This window comes from Vulpes vulpes, chromosome 6 (genome assembly GCF_048418805.1).
Source record: "Vulpes vulpes isolate BD-2025 chromosome 6, VulVul3, whole genome shotgun sequence".
NCBI lineage: Eukaryota > Metazoa > Chordata > Mammalia > Carnivora > Canidae > Vulpes > Vulpes vulpes.
The window spans coordinates 56,485,361-56,510,079 of record NC_132785.1 but is presented as its reverse complement, the minus strand read 5'-3'; the positions used below and the strand labels follow the sequence as shown (position 1 = coordinate 56,510,079).

Genomic DNA, 24,719 nt, shown 5'->3' with positions numbered 1-24,719 from the left:
TATATTGGAAATGTCAAGAGAAGTGATAGAAATAAGTGGCTGCTCTTCTTGCATTCATTAAGGGGTAAATATTCTAGCTTGGTATCTGTAGCATAGTAGACACTCAATTAATGTTTGATGAATAGAAGCATAACAGGCTGACTTAATTAAGTAATTAATTTAATAATGAACTCTTAAAAATACTTAAAGTTGGTCATTTAAGGGGAAAAAACTGTCTTTAGCAGGACTGAAACAAAATGACCTGTATAACCTAGTTGATCTTAAACCCATACAAAATAGTGATATTTATTGTTATTTTTAAATAAGGAAAGCAAACTTAAAACACAAATATGACTTTATTAAATACAACAGAAGATTTTTGTAAGATAATTTTTGGTCTTGTTTTGTTTTAGAAAATTTATGCAGAAACGAAGATATATGGTTAGAATAAGAAGAAAATATCAATCCCCTGGGATTATAAAATTGTTATTTTGTTTACTCCATGGCAAAATAATCTATTAATAACTTCAAAGTATAAACATATAGTAGCTTTAAACAAAAATAGAAGTCTGTATTCAACATTATTATTTATTATTATTATTTAATATTATTTTTAGAGGGGAGTGGGGAGGAGCAGAAGGAGAGGGAGAGAGAGAATCTTTTTTTTTTAAATATTTTATTTATTTATTCATGAGAGACACAGAAAAAGGCAGAGACATAGCAGAGGGAGAAACAGGCTCCACGTAGGGAGCCCGATGTGGGACTCGATCCTGGATCCTGGGACTCTGAGATCATGACCTGAGCCAAAGGCAGACTTTCAACCACTGAGCCACCCAGGCATCCCAGGAGAGAGAGGGACTCTTAATCGACTCCCTGCTGTGTAGAGCCTGAATTGGGGCTGAATCTCATGACCCGAGATCACGACCTGAGCCAAAACCAAGAGTCAAACATTCAACCAACTGAGCTCACGCACCCCTCAACATTATTTTTTAACCTGTCTTATTCCATGCATATGATCAATAATCTGGAACTGTGATTTATCGTATATCGATTTATCTTATATCGTAAGATAGGTTCACATATTCTAGTGCTGTTTTTGTTTTCACTTCATATTTTTGATAAGAAAATTGAAAATAATTTATCAAGGTGGACTGTGTCAAAGATCTAAATAAGATACATATCACAAGTCAATAGCTTCTGTAGACACATAGTCAATGTACTGTTTACCTTAATTAAGAACCAGTACTTTTGCCTTATTCTTTGCTGAAATTGAGCTATTTAAAAGTGAGAACTGTGAATTATTCATCCTAAATTACTTGTACTTAGTAAAGTATATTCTATATACTCATTTAATGTTCATTAAATAAAGCAAATATAAGATGTAAGAAACCTCTTTTTAATGTAAGAGATAATAAAGATCCATCCTGAAATTTTCCATTCCATAAAATCTAAACATTAATTTTTAACTAGGAACAATCACAAATGGTAGAGAGTTTGCATGTAATTTTCAAATACTGCATTTTTAATACTGTGTTCCATAGAACGCTGCTTCCAAGGGTTGTTAACAGATGTTTCTCTTATATAGGGTCCAAGCTTTTTGGAGGTTTTATTATAATAGGCTAATACACAAGACCATGACCCAAGGAGAGATCTAAGTACTGTGTTTCCTACCATCATTTCACTGCAGAGTTTCTCTTTTTATTGAGTAAATTTTAGGAAAGGCCACTGTGAATGATGCTGCAAATTTCAAATTAGTTAATTTATCCTTTGCTGATATGTTTCCTATTTTGTTAATAAGAGACTTTTTTATTTTTAAGGAAGAGACTTTTTTTCATGTAACATTTCTTTCTTTTCTTTTTTTTTCTTTCTTTCTTTTTTTTTTTTATGATAGTCACACACACACACACACACACACAGAGGCAGAGACATAGGCAGAAGGAGAAGCAGGCTCCATGCACCGGGAGCCCGACGTGGGATTCGATCCCGGGTCTCCAGGATCGCGCCCTGGGCCAAAGGCAGGCGCCAAACCGCTGCGCCACCCAGGGATCCCTCATGTAACATTTCATACAACTCTTCAAATGCCTCAGTGAACTTATATTTTAGGTTGAATATGTATATACACATACATATTTTACATAAATACGTATTTAGGGAGATAGATAAATAGGTAGATATGGTGGTCTCCAGTCTATTTGATAGCCATTAAATGTTATATATGAATTACAATAATAATTTATAGACCTAAAATCTGTTTATATGTTCAATTGCAAAACATTTTAGAAATCAGAATTCAAATACTTATCATATACTAATAAAAACTTTATATTAAAATATAATCAAACCAGTCTAGAAATTTGGGATTTGGAAACATCCAAGAAATAAAGGTAAAAGTTGCATAATATTTGTAATTTGCCTAGATTTTTTGAGCTTTAATCACTAACAATGCAATTCTAAACTGTAAGATAAAATATTATATGAATTACAAGTACATTTTCTTTCTTTTTTTAAAAAAATATTTATTTATTTGAGAGAGAGAGATAGCAAGCATGAGCAACGGGGGCAGAGAGAAAGGGAGAATCTCAACCAGAGTCCCTGCTGATCATGGAGCCTGACTTAATTTCATGACCCTGAAATCAGGACCTGAGATGAAACCAAGAGTTGGACTCTCAGTAGACTGCACTGCCCATGCACTCCTCTAAGGACATTTTCAAATGAAGTTACTTTATGCCTCATTGGGGAAAAAAAATGCATGTCAAGTGATTTTACATAAGGTGTTAAATTCAGACTCTTCCTCAGAAGGAAGACAAATGTCTCGAAGGACCTTGAAAGGTCAAGGAAAATTTAAACCAAAACCAAGAATGCAACAAAAGAATTGCCAGAAGCAAAGAAGACACAAAGAAAAGGAAATTCTTTAAATAGGGAAGGAAAAAGATGACAGTTTAGGTCATTGGAGATTTAATTGACTCCTCAAAGTCAGAGAGAACAAAGCAGTCTGAAGACCTTTTACAATGGTCCTATTGAGACTTCACCCCAGCCATTAACATATCTTCCTAATTACACTAGTCAACTCTCAGACAGGCTACTGGTAAACCCTGCATTTTTGAGAAAAATAATTGGATAATGGCTTGAAAGCAATTAGAAGAATCATTGGGGAAGAGATTCTGTATTATTTACCTGTAAGAAGATGGTACTTTGAAGTCTATTTCAGAAGTTAAAGCCCAGTTATAAATAATTGTGAAAAATATCTTTCCTGAAGCTGTGGAGCTTTTTTTTGATTGGTGAACTAGAGTTGCTATCCTGTGTTATCTGTGAATAATTTACTATGCATAAATAATGTTAAATAACTCTTTGACCTTTAAAACTTTAACATACAACAGCACTACCACATACACAGTCGAACTTGGCTCTCATCTACACTTATAATGTCAGGCCTCACACAATGGCCCCTGAATTTTAGGTAGGTCCCAACAACAGAAATAATCAAGATGTCTTAGGTAACTGGCTGCTGTTGGAGACTATCATAATTATAGGACAAACTGAAGTAGATTTTGAAGTTTAGATATTTGGAGGAGCTACACGGATCAAATTTTCAAAGTAGTGGCCATAGCCCACTACAGCTCAGGCTCACAAGCAGAACATAGCTGTGTCCACACGCAGCCACGGATCTAAGGGGCACTGGCTGGTTTACTTAAGCTTAATAGAACAGTTCTTCAATTAAGCACTCTATTTCTGAATTCTGAAAAATTTGCTGTATCTATCAATCAACTACTCATTTCTCAATTGGTAGTGTGAATTTTAAGAATTGATGCTCCTACATCCAAAGAAGATTTTATTTCATTTTCTTCTATTTGCTTATTAGGTGTTAACGATAGAGTACTACTTACTCAGAGGATGGTTTAAATTGTCCAACCCTGTTCTTAATAAGTGTTTTCTGGAGATCTCAATTAGTAGAAAAAAAAATAAGTCTCAATGATTTTGTTCATATCCTAAGTGTTTTTGAAACTACTATGTAATATTACTTGTTGTGCTCTTTCACTAGGGTATTTTCTTTCTTTCTTTCTTTCTTTCTTTCTTTCTTTCTTTCTTTCTTTCTTTCTTTCTTTCTTTTTCTTTCTTTTTTTTAAACTAGGGTATTTTCATAGAATATCCCTACTCCTGCAGAGGAGTGCCAGTTATAGATAAGTATGTTTATTTTCACTTTGCAGAAGAAAAGCTAAGAATCAGAGTAGTAGAATAACTTGCCACAAGCATGCAATATTTAGCATATCTGGGCCATAATTTTAGAAATTAATTATCCACGTATTGAGTGCTTACTAGATAAGCCAGATACTGTTCAAAGCACGGTAGTTATAATGTCTAATTTTATTCTGGAAATGAATCCCAGAAGGCAGCTTCATGGACTTCATTTCCAGTTATGGAAACTGAGGTTCAAACAGTGCAATGACTTGTTCAAAGACTGGGGACTCAGGTGATGTGCTGAGATTTGCATTCAGGTCAGTCTTCCTCTCTGTTGCTCCTGCTCTCTCTCTAGGTGTCTAGGAGTATTTCCTATAATGACCTCCTAGTGATGATTCCTGGGGGTCCTTGCTTTCTCCATGTCTCTTTCTTTATAAATGTCTCCCCATTCTTTAAACAGATCTCTTCTTACATAGAAACATGGAAAGAGACAAACACTCTGTAAAGATTTAGCAATGTCTTAAAGTATGATCTAGAGCAGGGTCTGATAACAAATGTACAGAAAATGTCTATTGTAAATGGCATTATAAGGATGTATATATTTACAGTTGGCCCTCAGACAACAGGGGGTTAGGAGTGCCAACCTCCCATGTGGTTAAAAATCTGCATATAACTGTTGCCACCCTATAAACTTAACTACTAGCAGCCTACTGTTGGCTGGAAGTCTAATCCATAACATGAACAGTTGATTAACACATATTTTGTATGTTATATGCATTATATACTGTATTCTTACAATAAACTAAGATAGGGAAAACAGTGTTATTGAGAAAATCATAAAGAAGAGAAAATACTTTTATAGTGTTGTAGTGTCAAAACATCCACATATAAGTGGATCCCATGTTGTTCACACATATATGTAGTGGCGTCCACATAATGCTTACATTATTACAAGAATGCATATGATAGTTCATAAATTCTCCCTAACTTTAAGGTATTAATGTGATTCTAGGTTTCTTCTCAGAAGGAATGCCCTTGTCCCCTAATTGATATATAGATATGTGATCATAGAATATTCTGATGTATACTATGAAGCTAACTCTTATAAACCATTGTAGAGCATTTTAGGATGCTAGAATAGAATTTAATAACCAGTTATTGCCACAAAACACTAATGCAGGGCTAGAATCTGCCTCTGCTGCCCAACCACACTTGGATATAAATCAGGGACAGGGAGTCCTGGCCCTTGAATTCATTCATTTCATTTGGAGGTAAGTAACAGGAAGCCACAAGCCATTTATACCTCTGGGTACAAAGCACAGTGTGACTTTAACTTATGAAAATCTACCATAGAAGGTCATGTGGTGTGCATTTCCATGTGTTAAATTTTTTCTCTGTGTTTGGGCACATGACATTTATTTTGTTTCCATATGAGAGGAGCACACCATGCGTATTTCTGCATCATTTTCTGCACCTGAATTTCTCTTTATGATTCTCCCTCTCCTGTTGCATTTTCCCTCTGACTCTTTTATGCTTTTGCCCCCACCACCCTAATTTCTAATTCTTGCTGTTGTTAGCCATGTGCTTCCTTTAGCCAAAATATAAAATAAAATTGTAAAAAAATAACTCTGAATTGCTTTTGAGCTCTTCCTGTGATATGACAGCAAAAATTAATTTTCTTTTATTTCTGTAGCTTTTCGTTGATTCTTTTTATGGATCAGATGCTCATTAAAACAAAGACTGGGGCAGAAGTGCACATTCTGTGCCTTACAGTGACTGTTTTGAACTGAATCCACGAAATCAATATAGGGCAATCAGCAGTTTAGAAGTTCGATTACATCAGTTTATTTTAATGGAGTTTGTCTTGTGTTTTAAATTGAATCAGCATTCTTTGTTGCTCCAAGTATCAATAAGTTTGTAATAGGAAATTTTTCTTACGTTTTACATATACAGATATAAATCTTTTCATAGGCTGATCACAATTCTAAAATATTCTACTTGACACTTAATCCATCTACTTAATTCTTATACATAACATTTACCCAGCCAATACTTGAGACAATGAATTGATTACAGGTTTCAATATGTACTTCTCCTGTCATTGTTAAAGCTAATAGATCTGCATTTTGGTCTGTTGTGTAATACAATTTCACTTGGAAGAAAATTTATTTTAGTGACCTGATCATACATTTTCTTTATGTCTGATTTTCACTTGATTTAAAAAGATAATGTTTGAGTGAGTACATTGTTGCCTACAACTTCATCTTTTTCAAAGCAGCATTCCTAACACAGCTGCTAAGCCATTGCTTTCATTAGTTTGCTGTCGACTATGAAAGGTGTCCATTTTATTTTACTTGATTGCTGGGGATGATATGGGTTCATCTTACTTACTAACACTGTCCTCAGTGACACTGACTAAGGATCTCAGGTGCTCATTAGCCACAATCCCCTCCTACATAAAAAGGGTGGGACTGCAAAAAGACTCCTTGTACCTACACCTTATATGCAATTACATCCACTTCACTTCGTAACTGAAGATGAAGGATAATTATCATATGTAACTACTGGTAGCCTCTAGTAGAGCTATTATGGATGATTGTTCTTTTTTTAGTTTTTTTTTTTAGTTTTACAATGAACAAAGAAAAAAACCCAGCTAATATATAGCTATTTTTAAAAAGAGGCTAATGTGACCTAGATAAAGAAGAATTTAAAACAGCTAGTTGATTGGACCCTAAAGGATGTGATTAGTCATAGACATAATATGTTCCTCAAATATTTATTAAGGCTTAATAATAGATATGCTCTAAATATTTCATTCCTTTCACCCCCCCCCATCTAGGTAATATTTATTAGTTTAAATATTTATTAATTTAGTAGGCTTAAATAAACTCAGGTGATATTTCAGGACTACTCAGTGAGACCAGGTTTTATAAATGATGCAAGCAGAGCATCTATTTTCATTTATTATGAATATAAATAGTTAGGAATTCCACCTACCAAATGATCTCATGAGAGACCATTCAATTTCATTTTTATATCTGTCCTCATTTTTTAAGCCTATTCTCATTTTAAAATCTGTTCTTAAGTAGTGTAACTATTTGTATGTGTATATATAGGCAGAAACACACACATTTATATACATACACACATAATTGGAAATAAATAGGTAAATATTAGGTAAGTAGGGTTGTAAGCTTCTGTGCTAAGCTCTAGTAACTAATGAAGATAAGATGGCACTTCACACACACACACACACACACACACACACAAAGATGGCACTTCACTATGCCATTACTTACATGACCAAGCTATACTGTTCCATCCACATCAACCAGATACTCACCTTGGATTTTTGTTGTTAGATAAATAAATATTTTAGGGAGAAATTTAGAAACCCTGTTGGACTGCATTTATTCAGCACACATTCTAATGATACCCAGCATTTTGGAAATGGGTATTTATGGCTTGTTGAACATTTGCGGTGCAGTGAAAAATCCATACATTGCAATTAACACAACAAAGCTGGAAAATGCAGAAAGTTGTCATTTTACTATCCTTCTGCTGAGCTGCTTGCACGTGTGGTGGTGGTGGTGGGGTGTCTGTGGCATTCTAATCCTAGCTGCATATTTTCTTTCTATGCAGTGGTAAGTCTCATTCAGTGAAGTGGCAGATATATCTGCTACACATCTCTTTCAGTGGGTGAGGAACGGCGCTTGCTTCAGATAGCACTTACTAAGGACACCCAGTAATTTGCATTGTCTTGAGAAGCAGGGACTAGATGTCTTCCATGTATAAGCTACTCCCAAGTTGTGAGCTACCACCCTTCATAATTTGTACCAGTTCTTTCAGTCCAATACCTGGGAAATTACTAATCAATCATAGCTCTTCAAAGGGCTTGCCTTAATAACCTATAGTTTACCTTAGTACAGAGAATATTTTTCCTGGAAAAATTGTAAACTCCACTAGAATATATCCCAGCCTGTCCCTGGTTGTTTTGCACTATTTCCACAGATTTTACGATATTGGTCATCTGATGAGTATTTTTGTGATTGAAGAGACTTCTCAGTATTAGCTGTTAAGCTTCCTATGTTTGACAACACAGCATGGCCATTTTGACATAATCACAGTAATTTTTAGGTGCTGGTTTTAAGAAGTCAAATATACTTGGTCTTCCCTTTCTTGATTTTTCTTATATTACTATCATTTAGATGAGACAGTCCCTTCATTAGGGTACTTTACCATATATTGATCTCAATGTCTCTGTCTCTCTTTCTAGCTCTATGTGCATAGATACAATATAGACATAGATACAGACATAAACAACTATAGATGTTTATAGATATTGTCTCTCTGTGTGTATATACACATACAATAAAGTTTGATGTAATGATGTTGCAGTATCTAGCCATCTATTTCCTCTCTTAATATGCTCACAATATTTCTATCCTGGCTGAAAGAAGTGGGAACAGAAAACAAAGAGGTCACCACAGTGGGGACACTTCTTTAATATTATGGTACCTGACTGTATGTTGCCTGACAAGCTTTCTCAGAGGTCATGGAGCAGAAGGGTTCAAAGACCAAACTAAGAAGACAGAATTGCCGAGACTATTACACCAATGTAAAGGTGCAAGGCAAGGTAGGAGGAAGCAAGCCATAGGTAACACACTTAGGATAGGGTGCCTGTGGAGGGGGGCTGCTTGTGATCAAGTAAGGTAGACCTGTTGGCCTCTGCTGGGAAACTCATCCAGCTGGCTAGATACCTGCTGGTCCTGTATTTATATGATTTAAGTAATTTCAGAGTAATAATACAGTGACACAAAACAGTAGGAATTGTACTAGTGGAATATGTGTATATATCTGCATTTAAGTACACAAGTCAATGATAGAAATCATTCTGTATCTCTAAGTTTTCTAGTAATACCTATTTGCTGCTTTCCTTTATATACGTCTATTTCATAATGCAGAAATAGGCCCCATAAACTTAAGAAATCGTTTTGAAGCAAACTTAAAATGGGAACAATCTCATCGACTATTTTTCTACCCAGTGAACCAGGATGGCCTTTCATTTTTTTTTTTTAATTTCGATACGGAAAATTTTAGGATCCCAGATGTTCTGAAAGTACATAATTTGAGAGCCAGTGATTTAGTCTGAAGAAAATAATAATAGGACGACTAAATAACTATTTTAAGGCTAGAAGTGGACATTATATGGAGGATGGCATCTAGTGATACTTAATTTACTGGAGTTGCTATTTTTACCCCTCTGAAATCTGAGTGGTGACTAATTCTGGGGGGAGGAGGAGGAGGAGGTTTAAGAGCACTTTAATTGGATAGTTCTTATTTGTGTAGATGTTGATTTTCTCATTTTAATAATTTTCTGTTGTATTATGTTTAGGAGATTTATGAAATATATAAAATGCTTTCAAATGATTTGTTGGATGCCAGAAAATGATTAATTCATTTTTCTTTGTTTAGATTAAATATTGACACCTCTTAATTTAAAAAAAATTATCAAAACAGATGTGCTGCTTGCTATTCTTTGTGGCATTCTCTGAGGCTGATATCGGGAGGTTGGAAATCCTGCAATTATTTCGCTTGTTCTCTCTCTGAAAATCTCATAATCAATCAGTTCTTGTTGCCACACAGATAAAATCTAATTCCTTAAGAAACGATATGACTTTTTAATTTATTATTTTATTTTTAATTGTGGTAAAAAAAAAACACATAACCTAAAATTTACCTTCCTAGCCATTTTAAGTGTACAGTTCTGTAGCGACAAGTATATTCACATTGTTGAGTAACCTATCTCTAAAACTTCTTCAAAAGTCTCTTACAAAACCATAACTCTGAAGCCAGTAGACACCTCCCCACTTCTTTTTTCTCCAGCCCCTGACAGCCACCACTTTGTGAGACTTTCTTCCTCTGACTCCTGTCTGCACTGTTTGGTTTTTCTCCAGCTCATCTTAAAACCTACTGTTTAGGCACACCAAACTGTCCATACCCCATTCAGGTTCCAATTTCAAGACTCTCATCCACATTCTTTCCCCAGTCATTGTATAGTTAACTTCTGACTCAACTTTCAGTTACAGACTTACAAGACTCTCTTAGAATGGGGGATGTACACCTACCGTGTGCTCCTGTATGCACCCTTCATTTCCAACTATCACAATTAGCTTAAAATTTTTCTTGGTAGAATGTGAGCCCTTCAAAAGTAAAACCAATGGCTATATAAATAAGAACATCTAATTTAGCCTATCATTTTATTCTTGGCCCCGAAGCACACCCTACATAAATAATTGTTGACTGGATTAACAGTGAAAGCTCAAAATACCTAATTTGAATCTTATTTTGTCACCTACTGGCTGTATGCCCTTGGGTACATAAAGATGATGATGATAATATTAATTACAACGTTAGTGACAGTAGTAGCAAGCAGCCATCGCTGTCACTTACAGAGCAATTGCTATGTACAAAGTACTTTTTAAACTTTTACATGTATTAACTCATTTATTCTTCATAATAATCCTAGTCATGAGGTACTATGAATGTGCCTGTTGTTGGATGAGTAAAGAGGACAGGGATGCAGAGTGATTTATTCAAGGTCACTTAGCTCAAAAGAACAGAACTGTTCCTGAAATCAGACACTTTGAATCTGAACTCATGTTCAGAAATATCACTGCTTTATATGTCGTACCTCCATTTCTTTATTTATAGTATGGGTTATTGTAACTATTTCAAGTATGGGTAATGAGCATTAAATGTTCTGATCTATGCAAGCCACTTAGCACAGTGCCTATTTGTTTTTTGTTTGTTTGTTTGTTTTGTTTTTTTTTTTAATTTTTATTTATTTATGATAGTCACAGAGAGATTGAGAGAGAGAGGCAGAGACACAGGCAGAGGGAGAAGCAGGCTCCATGCACCAGGAGCCTGACGTGGGATTCAATCCCGTGTCTCCAGGATCGTGCCCTGGGCCAAAGGCAGGCGCCAAACCCCTGCACCACCCAGGGATCCCCACAGTGTCTATTTGTAATGGGAGTTTAATAAATAACTGCATTTATGGCCATAATATATGTCAAGTGCCTTGCTCAATGCTTATAAGGCTGTAGGCTTTCAATAAATGTTAGCTCCCTTCTCTTTCTCCGTAGACAAAGTCAGAGGTGACTACTAATGCAAAGGAATTGGGTTGGAGCATATTGCAGTGGCCACCAAGAAAATAATAGGTACAAGCTGTAGAAGAAGAGCATATATTTAAGAAAACAGCATCCTGTAATTGAGTGCTAATACTTTGCTGGGATTGTGATACAAACATCTGGCATTTGAATAAGATTCCTGACTTTGAAAGTATGTTCACATTTCTCATGTCATTTTCGTTTCATGGCTGACCTTGGGAGAAGAGACGTAATATGACAGTTCCCACTGTACAAAGATCTTCAGCAACTTACTGAAGACAGAGAAGCTAGGGTACAGAGAGGAACTCGAAATTGTATTTCTAGATTGTTATGTACAAATGAAATTCATCCTCAAACTAGAACATTTTTGAGAGCAGAGGTGAAAACATAATAATTAAGTTAGTAGACTGGACATAACCTGAGTCTGTCGAGGACCTGAGGAAGTATGGGGTCCCTTTCTTCTGCTCAGATTCTTCCTTCTCTTGTTCACCTTTTCTCTTGTTGGGAGCATCACACTGACTTAAAATATTCTTCATCCTTGAACTGCAGAGAATGAGTCCTCCTTATCAGGGTGTCCATCCTTCCATTTGCTATATGCACAACATTCCACATTATGGAATCAAACGTATCTATTTGGAAAGAATGAGAAATTTACCTTGATGCAATGACTATATACACACATGTGTAAGTGTGGATGTGTGTTTGTATTTGAGATAAAGGCTGACGGGTCAGCCTATCTGAAGTGGTTAGCTTCTATGACTGAACTTTCTTTTTGACCTATTAAAACTTCTTTTATCAGCTATATTTAATCATGAATTAGTTTCCTTATATGGCTGTCACAAAGTGCCATAAACTAGGTGTCTTAAAAGCACAGACATTTATTGTCTTACAGTTCTGAAAGCTAGAAGTCCAAAATCAAGTTGTTTGTGGGGTTTGTACTTTCACGGGCTTTTGAGGGAGAATCTGCTCAATCTCTGTCCCAGCTTCTGGTCGCCCCCCATGTTTACCTTGCCTTGCAGATAAGAGACATCACTGCAGCCCCTCATCTTCACATGTCATCTCCTGTGTGTCTGTGTCTTTACAACGGTCATCTACAGTCCGATTGAATTAGGGACCCACCGTACTCCAGCATGACCTCATCTGGACATTATGTATGCAATGGTCTTACTTCCAAATCAGGTCACATTCTAAAGTACTCAGGGTTAGAAATTCAATGCTTTTTGTTGTTGTTGTTGTTGTTTTTCTTGGCAGGGAACAATTCAGCTCATAACAATTAGTAAGATCAACCAAACCCAGTCGTTTATGGAGGAATTTGCTAATGTTGCACAGTCTGTATCCATCTCTCTTTGGTGATAATCTGTGTTTTAGGAAAGCAAGCAAATGTAAGAACTAATTGTGTCTACTGAAGATATAACCTCCTAGCGACCCTCACCATGCATTAACTGGAAAATGGTGACAGGCTGCAATTTCATCAACAGGAATTACAAACAGTTACTACAAAATTAATGTTTTGCTTAAATTATTGTGTTCACCTGCTGTGCTTAAAAGATAGGAAAATTATTTTCCTTTTAAAGTTAAACAATGATATTCATGTTTTATTGATAACTATTTATTCCATATTTCTTAGTCATGAATAGTTGCTGATTGGAATGGGATTTGATATTTAGTAGAATTATAGATTGTTCACACTCCAGATGTTGAAAATGACAAAGAAGTTATTATTGTAACATGCTCTAGCTTTACATAAACTAAAGAGCATGGTGGTATCTGGATAGCTTCCACGTTCCATGCAGGACACAGCCAGGGAAAAGTGGCAATGTGGCTGAGCAAAAGACACTGGGCTGAGTGACAGATCCTCTGGGAAGAGATGAGCAATCTCAAGCAATGAAGTCTCAAAGAAAGGGGCAAAAGTAAATGCCATTGAAGGTAGCTCGCTGAGACACCCAACAGAGGGGACGGATGGTTGCAGAGAAAGTGCAGGTAGAGTGTTGGCTGATGGCTTCTGTGAAAGTGGAAGGGCTAGGATTAGCGTCTAGTCTGGCAAGCAGTTCCCTGGATGAGTTGGAATATGGGTCTGGACTCACGAGAACCAGATTCACGTGCAAGACGGCAGAAGCACGCAGGTACCTGTTTCCTCTACCCACTTCTGCCAAGATAAAGGAGTATCCTTAAAAGACTGTCACAGAGAAGTGTCCCTTGTGTCTTGCTATTTCCTCTGAACCTATTGACTCTTCAGCATAAGACAGAGTCTGTTTCAAAATCCACAAGCATCTTTCATGCCTCTGCTCTGAGACCTCCATGGTTCTCCACCAGGCAACTGACTTCATTCCTACCTGTCATCACCATCCTCTCTGACTAGAGAGTGTGTATGTATGCTTAAACACATATCGACCTAAGGTTTTCAAAATTATTGAAAGAGGTGCTTTGGAAGTAATGATATAAAGTGTTATATCTACAAGAACTCCTTACTATGTATCAGACAAAATTCAGAGTCTTTCAGAGTTAGGGCCTGCATCTTTACAGATCTCTTCCTCCTTTTCCTGTTCAAATAGACCACAGTAGTATCTGTTGAGGGAATGTGATCCACGTTGTTAGCCGGAACGTGAAGCTGTCCATACACTGTTGCCCTTCATCTCTTCTGAATTATTATTTCTCCCGAATGAAGCCTCCCTGACAGTGATGTCCATTGTCTCTGCAAACCTCTGGCCCCTTCTCCCACCGCGACAACATCCATGGAACGTCTTCCTTCCCTACTGCTAATTCCTGTGCTGCTTTCCTATCTTCCTGCGTTTATCTGGAAGGGCTGCACACCAGCACAGGCTGCCTCGTGATGGCACTGCCCCTGGCATAAAGGCACGGACCGCTTCCTGCATCTCCTTCAAAGCTTGTGTAGGGCAAGGCTTTTGTGTTCACGGAAGTCTCCAGTCAAGAGTCATGTCTGCAAATAATGTTTTCCTTTACAAAATAACTTTGAGTGAACACTTCTAATGAGGGACAGCTGGAAGTGAAGACACATTTGTCGGTTTGTAGCCTTTGCTATGAACTTACTAAGTGAAACTTACAATAATAATGTGACAAAGAATTCATGAGACTGATTGTGAAGATTTGTGTGACCACCGTATCTAATGTTGTTACAGCAAAATCAGATCCATAAACCTTTGATTGTGACCAAACAATTAGTTTTGCGGTGCACCTAGGCTTCTGTCCTTGTTTACTATGCAAAGAGATAGTGCAGGTCTTCTCTCTGAGGTTAATTGTTGCTTTCACGGCTCACTCACCTTCTTCCCTTGTGCGCTGTATGATTGTCTCTGACCTATGACGTTCCTGTGAAAATTGACATCCATGGTTAATGGGCCCCAAGAAATAATTCAAATGATGACAGATCCCTGGAGGTGTTTAGTATAGTTAAGTATGCATGTTTGAAGATGACAGTTGTGAAGCTACAAGAGCCATGTCAGGCTTTTCTGGGCTAACATTGTTTCATGTTAAAATGTGGCATCTCCATCATGTTTATATACTTCTGTTTTATATGCATTTTTGTATTTATGATTTCTATGCATTGGCATTAAACAAATAAAATACTTGGTTATGATCAATTCAAGTGCAAGTCCACACTCTGCATCTTTGCTCCTTGAAGGGCAGTCTCTGGACCAGCAACATTGCATCATAGCAAAAGCTTGTTAAACATGCAGAATTCAGGTCAAGAGACCAAGAGAAGGGACTTCAGAGGAATCTTTACCTCAATTATGGCATGATCCTGAAAGGGGCTGCTCACTCAGGTTACTCTGTCCTGGAGCCTTTGAGATGTTCTAGCTGAAAGCAGCCCTGAGAGCTGTATGGCATTCCTTCAACAGCAGCTGGAAGAACAGAGACAGCTCAGGGTTGTTCCAGAACCACAGCTCTGTCTACACACCAGGATCCTGCAAATGAAAGAAAAAAACCCCAAAAACTTTTTATCAACCTTTGTCAGCAGAATAGGACAGTTGACTACTCATCCAGCTCTGCAGTCAGCCACTCATCCAGTACCTGTAAGTGGTGATAGCCAGAAGATATGTCTGAGACATCAGATGTGAGCATAGTTGCTGATGTAGCCTGCCATCCTCGTGTTCTCTAGGCAGAGGAAACCATCTTGCGAGAAAACATCAATTAATATGGATGGCCATGAAGTGCATTGAGGACAACTCCAATTTACTCTCTCATATTCTGACGGTATTACTGAATTTAGAATAAAAGGAAACATTCAAAGGATGAAAGAAAATCTGACTGGAATCCAAACTGACCCCATGGGTTTAAGAGAGAAAATGAGAGAAAAACTGACCCTTGAACAGATCAGAAGCAGTACTGTGAGCAATCCAGGTCACTTTCCTCAACTTTTATTGCCAAGAAACCAGGTTTCAAGTAAAACAAGGTTCGGATGGAAGAGCTTTCCAGTACAGAGATCCAGGTGGAGATAAAGAGAGAGAGCAGCCTATGATTAAAAATTGTGGCTGATCAGAATGAGAAACCTCTGAAAATTGAAATGGAAGTTAAATCACCTGGTAATAATTCAGTATGTCTCCGTGACCTTAGTGTTTCTGAGGATGATTTATTGATTGAGGTCTTTGAGAAGTACAGATTACATCTGAATCTTCCAGAATCTGTGCATACTGAAATGACTACAGCAAAATTTATCAAAGAGAACGCTACATTAATCATCACAATGCCACTGGTGTAAGTCAAGAGCATCATCTGCTTTGGATTTCAGTGCTGAAGGCATGTGAATCACAGGACCTTAAAGGTTTATCTTAAACACTGGTTTCGTATTTTCTAAGAGTTCCTTTTCACTGAACAATGTTTTCTCATCAGCTCTTTATCTTCTTCTTCTTTTTTTCTTTTAACTCTCTCCTCCTCAAACTTGGCATTAAGCAGAAACTCCTAAAAAGAGCAGTGCCATGATACACTTGTTTAAAAAGCATTTCTAATGTTATTAAAGTAACAAATATGATTTGGGAAATTCTATCTGTTTCCAGGTGACATGTGAGAATTCTTGGTTTACTGGTTGAATTTTTTTTTTTTTTTGGTCTAGGACATTTTTACTTCAGAAAATAAAAATAAAAAATTTAAAAAGCAGAGCTCAAGTGATGATTTGAACTACTACATCAAAATTACAATTCATAAGAAGCTCTATCTTAATGTTTTCTGGGCACACTAAGGTTTGAGCACTCTTCTACATCTCTATAAAGTGTACTCTTCCCAGATGTGGATTAGTGTTTGGTTTTGAAACATGCCCTTGTTTTGGGGAGTTTAGACCCCCCAGAAAAATAATTTAACAGTTTTCATACACAAAAACTATCTTCTAGTGTCCATCTGGCAGAAGGAGATTTTACTTTGGGGTCACACAGGTGAAATATTATAAAGAAGCCTTAGACACAGTGTCTTTGGTTACCTGGAAAGCCCGATTTCATTAGATACTCTGTGTTCAAGAGGACTAAATATTATTGAAAGTAGGTTTTTTCCTCCATAGTGACCTATTTTCACTTGTCTATATTTTATGTAGAAGTCTATAGAATTGTATATAAATAAAAATTGTGGCCAAATTTATTTGCTGGATCTGACTTTTATTGCTCCTTAAGTAACCGAGCTCCTGGTTGTACTGTGCCTAATTTTATATTCTGATGAATGCTACCAGCTACAATATTAAGTTAGTCCTAAGTCTGCAGTAGACTGTAACTTTTTTCCTACATGTATATACATATGTGTGCAAACTCATATTTGGAGTTAATTTTGAGCAGCTCTGATAGTTGTGTCTATCAACCTAAATTCATTATAGGAGCTGTGGCATTTATAGAGATAAGTAGAGAACAGTTCCTGCTTTTTTGGGCATTTATAATCTAGTATGCAAAATAAATTGAACAGAAATCACTTTGGTATGAAATGCAACAAAAGAGCTCCTGATGACTTTTGGGCAGGGTAATCAAAAAGACATTCTTTGAGAAACTGGTATTTAATTGAACTTTGAAAGATACGTAGCACTCCAACAGGTAGAAAAAAGCAAGAGCATTTTAACTGGAAGCAACAGTATGGACAAGACAAGAAAACCAAAAATGATGAGCCACGGAGAGAAAATGACAAATTCCCAGAAAAATAAAGTGAAAGATGTTTTTAAAAAATACCAAAAATTGAAGTCGGAGTGCTCTGCTTGCCACTATTCCATAATATGTACATCTTCTAGCCTTTCTCATAGCTCTGGTATATGAAGGCATTCTTGTTAATCCTGGCAGATGAAAATACTCAGTGAATTTATTTTTAAAAAACTTTTCAAAAAAAAAACTATTTTTAAAAAACGTTTTAGTTTTTTAAATAATTAAAAAAAAAAAACCGTATATGATAGAGAGAGAGTGAATAAGAGAGCACAAGCAGGGGGCCAGGGGAAGTGGCAGAGGGTAGAGAAGCAGGATCCCCACTGAGCAGGGAGACCAACATGGGGCTCTATCCCAGGATCCTGGGATCATGACCTGGGCTGAAGGCCAACACTTGACTGACTGAGCCACCTGATGCCCCTAAATACTGCAAAGAATTTATTTATTTATTTATTTATTTATTTATTTATTATTTTTAAAAAATTTTTATTTATTTATGATAGTCACAGAGAGAGAGAGAGGCAGAGACACAGGCAGGGGGAGAAGCAGGCTCCATGCCCCGGGAGCCCGACGTGGATTCAATCCCGGGTCTCCAGGATCACACCCTGGGCCAAAGGCAGGCGCCAAACCGCTGCGCCACCCAGGGATCCCAGGAATTTAGAAGACAAATGTGTAAAGATATTTCTCAAAATAGTTAGCTACAAAACCACATAGTCTCAGAATGAAAACATCATTGAGAGGCATCTTCTACTTTAATACAAAGGATGGAAATCCTGTATATCTCCTTCCTGGTTTCCATTTCTGTTTTGCTTAGGTTCATTTAATGACAGGTTTCTTCACTGAAATTTTTAGGACAGCTTTGGGAAAGTCCTTGTTTTCTTAAGTTGATTTGAAATCAGAGGAAAACCATCCAGGGATCTACTTATCTGTCTATCCCTAAGTCCCAAATTAAGAAATTGGGAATTGTGTGTGTATGCATGTGTATAAAATTTCTGAATACTCTAGAATCTCATTTTTGGATTGAATATAATGGACCAGCAAATTCAAATCAGATCAAAAGTTTGTCAAGGGATTGCATTAAAAAAAATCACTATTGTGTATCTAATTTCACTTTCTATTGCATAAATAAAAATACAAATTTCACTTGAGAAGTAGGAAGAAAATAATCTCAGAATGAAACATCCCCTATTTGATAACTTAATTTTATCATATGTAGTAAAACTATGCACAATATAGTTTTTTTTCTCACATTTTTCCATGGATTATGGGAAAATGCTTTATCGTCAGCAGACAGACATTTCAAAAGCACGCTTCTATGTGACCTCTATTTTGTAATTATCTCTGGGTAAAATGTCCTATCAGAACGGAACACCTGCAGTGCCTGGATGATTCGTTCGGTTAAGCAGCTGACTCTTGATTTCAGCTCAAGTCTTGCTCTCAGGGTCCTGGGATTAAGTCCTGTGTCCATGCTCAGTGGGGAGTCTGCTTGTGGATTCTCTCTCCCTCCCCATCTGCCCCTGCCTCAGCTCATGAGCATTCTTTCTCTCTCTCTCTCTCTTAAATAAATATATATATATATTATTTTTTTAAAGGAATTGAACAGTATATTCTCCAGCAGCATCCTATTTGGATATACCTCTGTGTAAGTGCAGCCACATACAGCTTTAGCTCTCCTTGGCATCAGCAGTCTTGTTTGCTCACCTTGCACTTAGACTCTCAGAGCTGTTACTCCCCCATCTTTATTTGTGCAGGAAAGTTTCTGAACCTAAAGGCAACACTGTGTATTTATTTTTATTGAGCTATATCCTATTAGTTTGCCCCAGTGTTTCATTCTGTTGAGAACTTTGATAAATAATGGTGATATATCTCTATAAAGTTTATTTACAATGTCTTCAGACTTTCAAAAAAATATGAGCAGAAAAATTATATAAAATTCCTCAAAGAACATATTCTGTGTATCAATAGTATGTGATTTTTAAAATTTTGCTTGGCATAAATAAAAATTAAATAAGTTTTATGTAATTAAAAAAAATTCTGCCAGTTTGAAGTTTTGGCAAACACAGCTTTATATCTCTCCATCATCTGTTGAACATTTTTTATAAGGAGGTTTTTAAAAATAAAAATTCTGTATATTTAAGGTGTACAATGTGATGACTTGATATAAATATACATGGTAAAATGATTACTACCATTAAGCTAACTAACATTTCTTCATAGTTAGCATATTTTGGTGTGCTAAAATGTGTACAGTATTATTAAGTATAGTCATCATACCCATACTTTAAGTATCTTATTTATCCTACATAGCTGAAAATTTGCAACCTTTGACCAACATTTCCCCACTTCTCCCCCAACCCCAGCCCCTTGTAACCACGATTCTACTCTGCTTCTATGAGTTCAACTTTTTTTTTTTAATTCTACATATAAGTAAGATCATACAGTATTTGTCTTTCTCTGACTTCTTTCACTTAGCATAGTGTCTTCCAGGTTCATCATGATGTCACAAATGGCAAGATTTACTTCTTTCTCAGGAATGAATAATATTACATTGTGTGTGTTGTATCTTTCTTATCCATTCATCTATGGATGGACATTTAGATTGTTTCCATATCCTGGTTATTATGAATAATTCTGCAATGAACATGGGAGTGCAGATATTTCTTTGAGATACTAATTTTGTTTCCTTTGGATATATACACAGAAGTGGAAAATTTGTATCATATGTTAGTTCTATTTTTAAGTTTTTGAGGAATCTCCATAACACTTTCCATAATGGCTATATCAGTTTGTGTTCCCATCAAGAGTGCACCACTTCCTCTCCAACAGTTGTTATTTTTTGTCTTTTTCATAACAGCTATCCTAAGATATATGAGATAATATCTCATTTTGTTTTTGATTTGCATTTTTCTGATAATCATTGATATTGAGCACCTTTTCACATATCTAGGGGCCACTTGTATGTCTTCTTTTGAGAGATGTCTATTCAGATTCTTTGACCATTTCTTAATCAGGTTATTTGTTTTCTTACTATTGAGTTGTTTGAACTCCTTACATATTTTGGATATTAACCCCTTATCGGATATATGATTTGCAAGTATTTTATCTCATTTTGTAGATTTTCTCTTCATTCTGTTTTTTCCTTTATTGTGCAGAAGGTTTTAAGTTGGGTGTAATAACATTTGTCTGTTTTTGTTTTGTTGACTGTGCTTTTGGGATCACATCCAAAAACTCATTGCCCTGACCAATCTCCAGAGGCTTTCCCCCTATATTTTCTTCTAAAAGTTTTATGGTTTCAGGTCTTATATTTAAGACTTTAATCCACCGTGAGTTGATTTGGGTGAGTTCAAGGTCCAATCTTGTTCCTCTGCATATGGGAAACTAGTTTTCTCAGCACCACCTCTTGAAGAGACTATCCTTTCCCCTTTGTGTGTTCTTGGCACTTTCGTTGAAGTTCCACTGACCATTTATGCATGAATTTTTTAAGTTTTGGCAAACATAGCTTTGTATTTCTTCATCATCTGTTCTACATTTTCAAGAAATGTCTCCGTTGTTTTTGTGATGATCAAACATGTTTAAATTAAAACAATAACAAAGAAGATTTATTATTTTGCTGCCAAGAAACTCAACAACTAATTTGGGGTCAGGAAGAATCAGGGCAGAAGTTCATTGGTAACCCGTAAGCAGAAGCCAGTTATAAATAGGAAAAATGGCTATAAACACTTAGAAAAGTAATGACTTCAAGAAGTTAGAAATGTGTCAGGATCCTAGGAAAGGCCTTAGATAAGAAGACAAACATCCAAAGGGCAGATGGCCAAACAGAGACTCAGGGCTAGAGAGAGGATTTCAGAAGAAAACAGTTTTGTCCTTGTGAGGACCATTTGTCTAAAAGGTGATAAGTTGACTATGAACAAATTTTTTAAGAGTCTGAATCTCTTTGGAAAGATTTAGAACATAAATGAATTGACTTTAAAAAGCAACTATGAATCTCATAAAAATCTGCTTTCATCTTATTAAACCATAGTTTAATGTTACATATATAATGTAACACAGACTTATGTTACAGCCAAAGTCTAAGTGTTGGCTAATACAACAGTGAAATATAATCAGAAGATTAATAGATTGACAGTCTAATGTAGAAGAAAGAAAAGTGTTGTATAATTTTTGTAACGAATATAACATTGGATACATAGCTAGAACATTTGACATGCCATTAGTTACCAAATTTAAGTCATTTAATATTTTTGTTTCATTGTGTATTATGATTACATTACATTTTCTTACATAAAATACTGTTTTTCAAAAACTGACACTGATAAAATGATAGAAGTGAATATATTTTACAAAATTTAAAATTTACATTTTATTATATATCCAAGTTCTATGTGCCTTGATTATATTAATTTCACTTGACATTAATTTAAATTATAAATTTAAATATATATAAATATTTATATGTTTTATGTGTTTATAAGTAATAATGAAGCACTAAGTTTGAGTTTCTTTTAAATTATTTTAAGGTGGGCAACCTCTCACAGGGTATAATATCTGTGAATTCCTGCTGTATGTTTCTCATCATAATTCAGCATTTGAGACATAACTATTTTACAAGGTAGTGCCTTAATAGGACTTGCGTTTGTGCATGTTCAATACCACTGAGCAGGCGATATATACAGTAGAAAGTTCTATTAAAATTACATAGGTCTATTTTAAAGAACTATTATTTATTTACTTATTTTAAAAAATATTTTATTTATTTATTCATGAGAGACACAGAGAGAGAGAGAGACAGAGACACAGGGAGAGGGAGAAGCAGGCTCCATCAGGGAGCCCGACATGGGACTCGATCCCCAGGACCCCAGGATCACGCCCTGAGCCAAAGGCAGACGCTTAACCCCTGAGCCACTCAGGCATCCCACAATTATTTATTTATCAATAAACTGTGCACACATTAGATAACCTGGTCTAATCTTGCAATTGATAAATAAGTAAATGTTTTTAAAATAAAATAAGCAAGCCAGGTAGTTCTTTGTGGTTACTCCAAAGATCAGTTGTTTGGCACTGTATAGCTATTTTTAAATCTAAGTAATGTTCTCCAACTCTTTACAAAACAGGGATATTCTTCAAGGTCAGTTTCTCATTATCTTTAACCTGAAAGAAGGCTTCCATAAGAATACAAATGTGACTTCTCTTTTACCTCTACCTTGGGCAAAGCAATATGAAATATTATTGCAACATACTCTACTGTTTTGCTATGAGTCTTAAAATAATTTACCCACTCCAGAAAGGTTAAGGCATGTCATCCAGTTAAAACCTCCTAAGCCTACGAAATAGATTATTTTATGGTAAAGCAGCTTTCCTTTCTAAGCGTGCTTTGCCCTAGAGGAAATGAAGTTGCCACTTTAGAACGCTCAAGAACACCTTCCACTCAGCATCGTAACTCACAGAGATTAATCAGTTTTTGCTCTGTTTTATCACTCAGTCAAGAGGCTTCCAAATTAAGGTTGCCACCCGTCAGACTTGCACCTGTGCACTCTAGGATGCAGCCTTTAATGTAGGCTTTCTCTGTCTTTTTATTTTATTTTTGTTTTTATTTTTGGTTGTCCTACATTATTTATAGAACAGATTTTAAGATCAGTTATTTCAAATTTAGCACTTTTTAGCCCTCTGAACAAAATAAATACTCTTTGAGGAAGTTTATTTTCTAATTTTAAATATCTTATTTAAAAAAATATTTTATTTATTTATTCATGAGAGACACAGAGAGAGAGAGAGAGAGAGAGAGAGAGAGAAAGGCAGACACAGGCAGAGGGAGAAGCAGGCTCCATGCAGGGAGCCTGATGTGGGACTGATCCCGGGTCTCCAGGATCAGGCCTTTGGCTGAAGGCGGTGCTAAATTGCTGAGCCACCTGGGCTGCCCTAAATATCTTATTTTATGGCATTTTAGCGTAAAGGACTTTCATGATAACATTTAAGAAAATACCATTTAAGAGCTATGATTCTCTACTAGAATTACCCAACTAAGTATTATAGTATAATTATTATTTTAGTGGAAATCTAATATCTGCTTCAAACTATTATTCCTTATCACTATAACATCACTATTTGTGAGTTTTTGTTTATTCACTTATTGTTTTTCTTTGTTTTTTTTTTTTAAGATTTTATTTGAGAGACAGAGAGAGTGAGAGAGAGAGAGCATGAGTAGGGAAGAGAGGGAGAGGCAGACTCCTGCTGAGCAAGGAGCCTGATGCAGAACTTGATTCTAGACCTTCAGGATTATGACCTGAGCCAAAGGCAGATACCTAAACGACTGAACTACCCAGAGGCAGTTCCCCAGTTGATTTCCAGGGAGAATCACCACCTATAACAGTCTCTGCATCAGCTGATCAGGGGTGCCTGAGTGGCTCAGTTGGTTAACCATCCGACTCTTGATTTCCACTCGGGTCATGATCTCAGGGTCATGAAATCAAGCCCCACATCAGGCTCCTTGCTCAGCAGAGAGTCTGCTTGAGATTCTCTCCCTCTCCATCTGTTCCTTCCCCCGCTCTCTCTCTCTTTCTCTCAAATAAGTAAATCTTTAATAAACAGACAAAAAGATGATCATATATTGGGGAGTATAGTTATGGTGATGCCTCATTTGGTTACTCATCTTCTAATGTCACAAATGACAGTGCCTATGGATGTGGCATGTATATTTTATATTGACACGTTCCCTTGCAGCTAAATGGCCTATTCCAGCTGGTTGACTTTAGATTCCTCACTTTACTTCTCTCATTCTTTCCCTCATCTTCAGATTCGCACTAGGCAGGTAAAAGAACAAATATAACATAAGTAAATCAAAGACTGTGTGTGAGATTCCCTACCCCAGTATTTAGCACATAGATTTTCATTTTAGGCATTTCGAATTCTTATTACTAGCTTCAGTTAAATATTCAAGACATTAAGTTAAATACCAGAGGGCATTCAATGCTTCTGATTCTAAAATTATTCCTGACTAATGAGTATTAATTAATCCTCAGGTCAGTTAACAAATATTTATTGAGTTTACAGTTTTCAAGGAACTGTGTTGTCAACATTAGAGATTCAGCAGAAATAGAAATACGTGGAATTTAATAATCTGAACTCACGGAGAATAATTAGTGAATGAATGCAGTATAATTAGCAAAAATAGCCCATGCTGGTATAGCGTATAGACTTGTTCATTTTATTGTTTTGAGATTTCCATTCTGCTGCTTATGTTAAACAAAATATCTTATGTCCAACTGCAAAGCAACCATTT

The 24,719-nt window shown here is 36.1% G+C and overlaps 1 protein-coding gene and 1 pseudogene across 2 annotated transcripts in view; both read left to right on the top strand.

Moving 5' to 3' along the window:
- NALF1 (NALCN channel auxiliary factor 1) overlaps positions 1 to 24,719 on the top strand; it is a 621,288-nt gene that overhangs the window by 81,495 nt on the left and 515,074 nt on the right. The gene's annotated exons all lie outside the window — the stretch shown is intronic.
- LOC112927474 (PIH1 domain-containing protein 2 pseudogene) lies at positions 15,071 to 17,482 on the top strand (annotated as a pseudogene).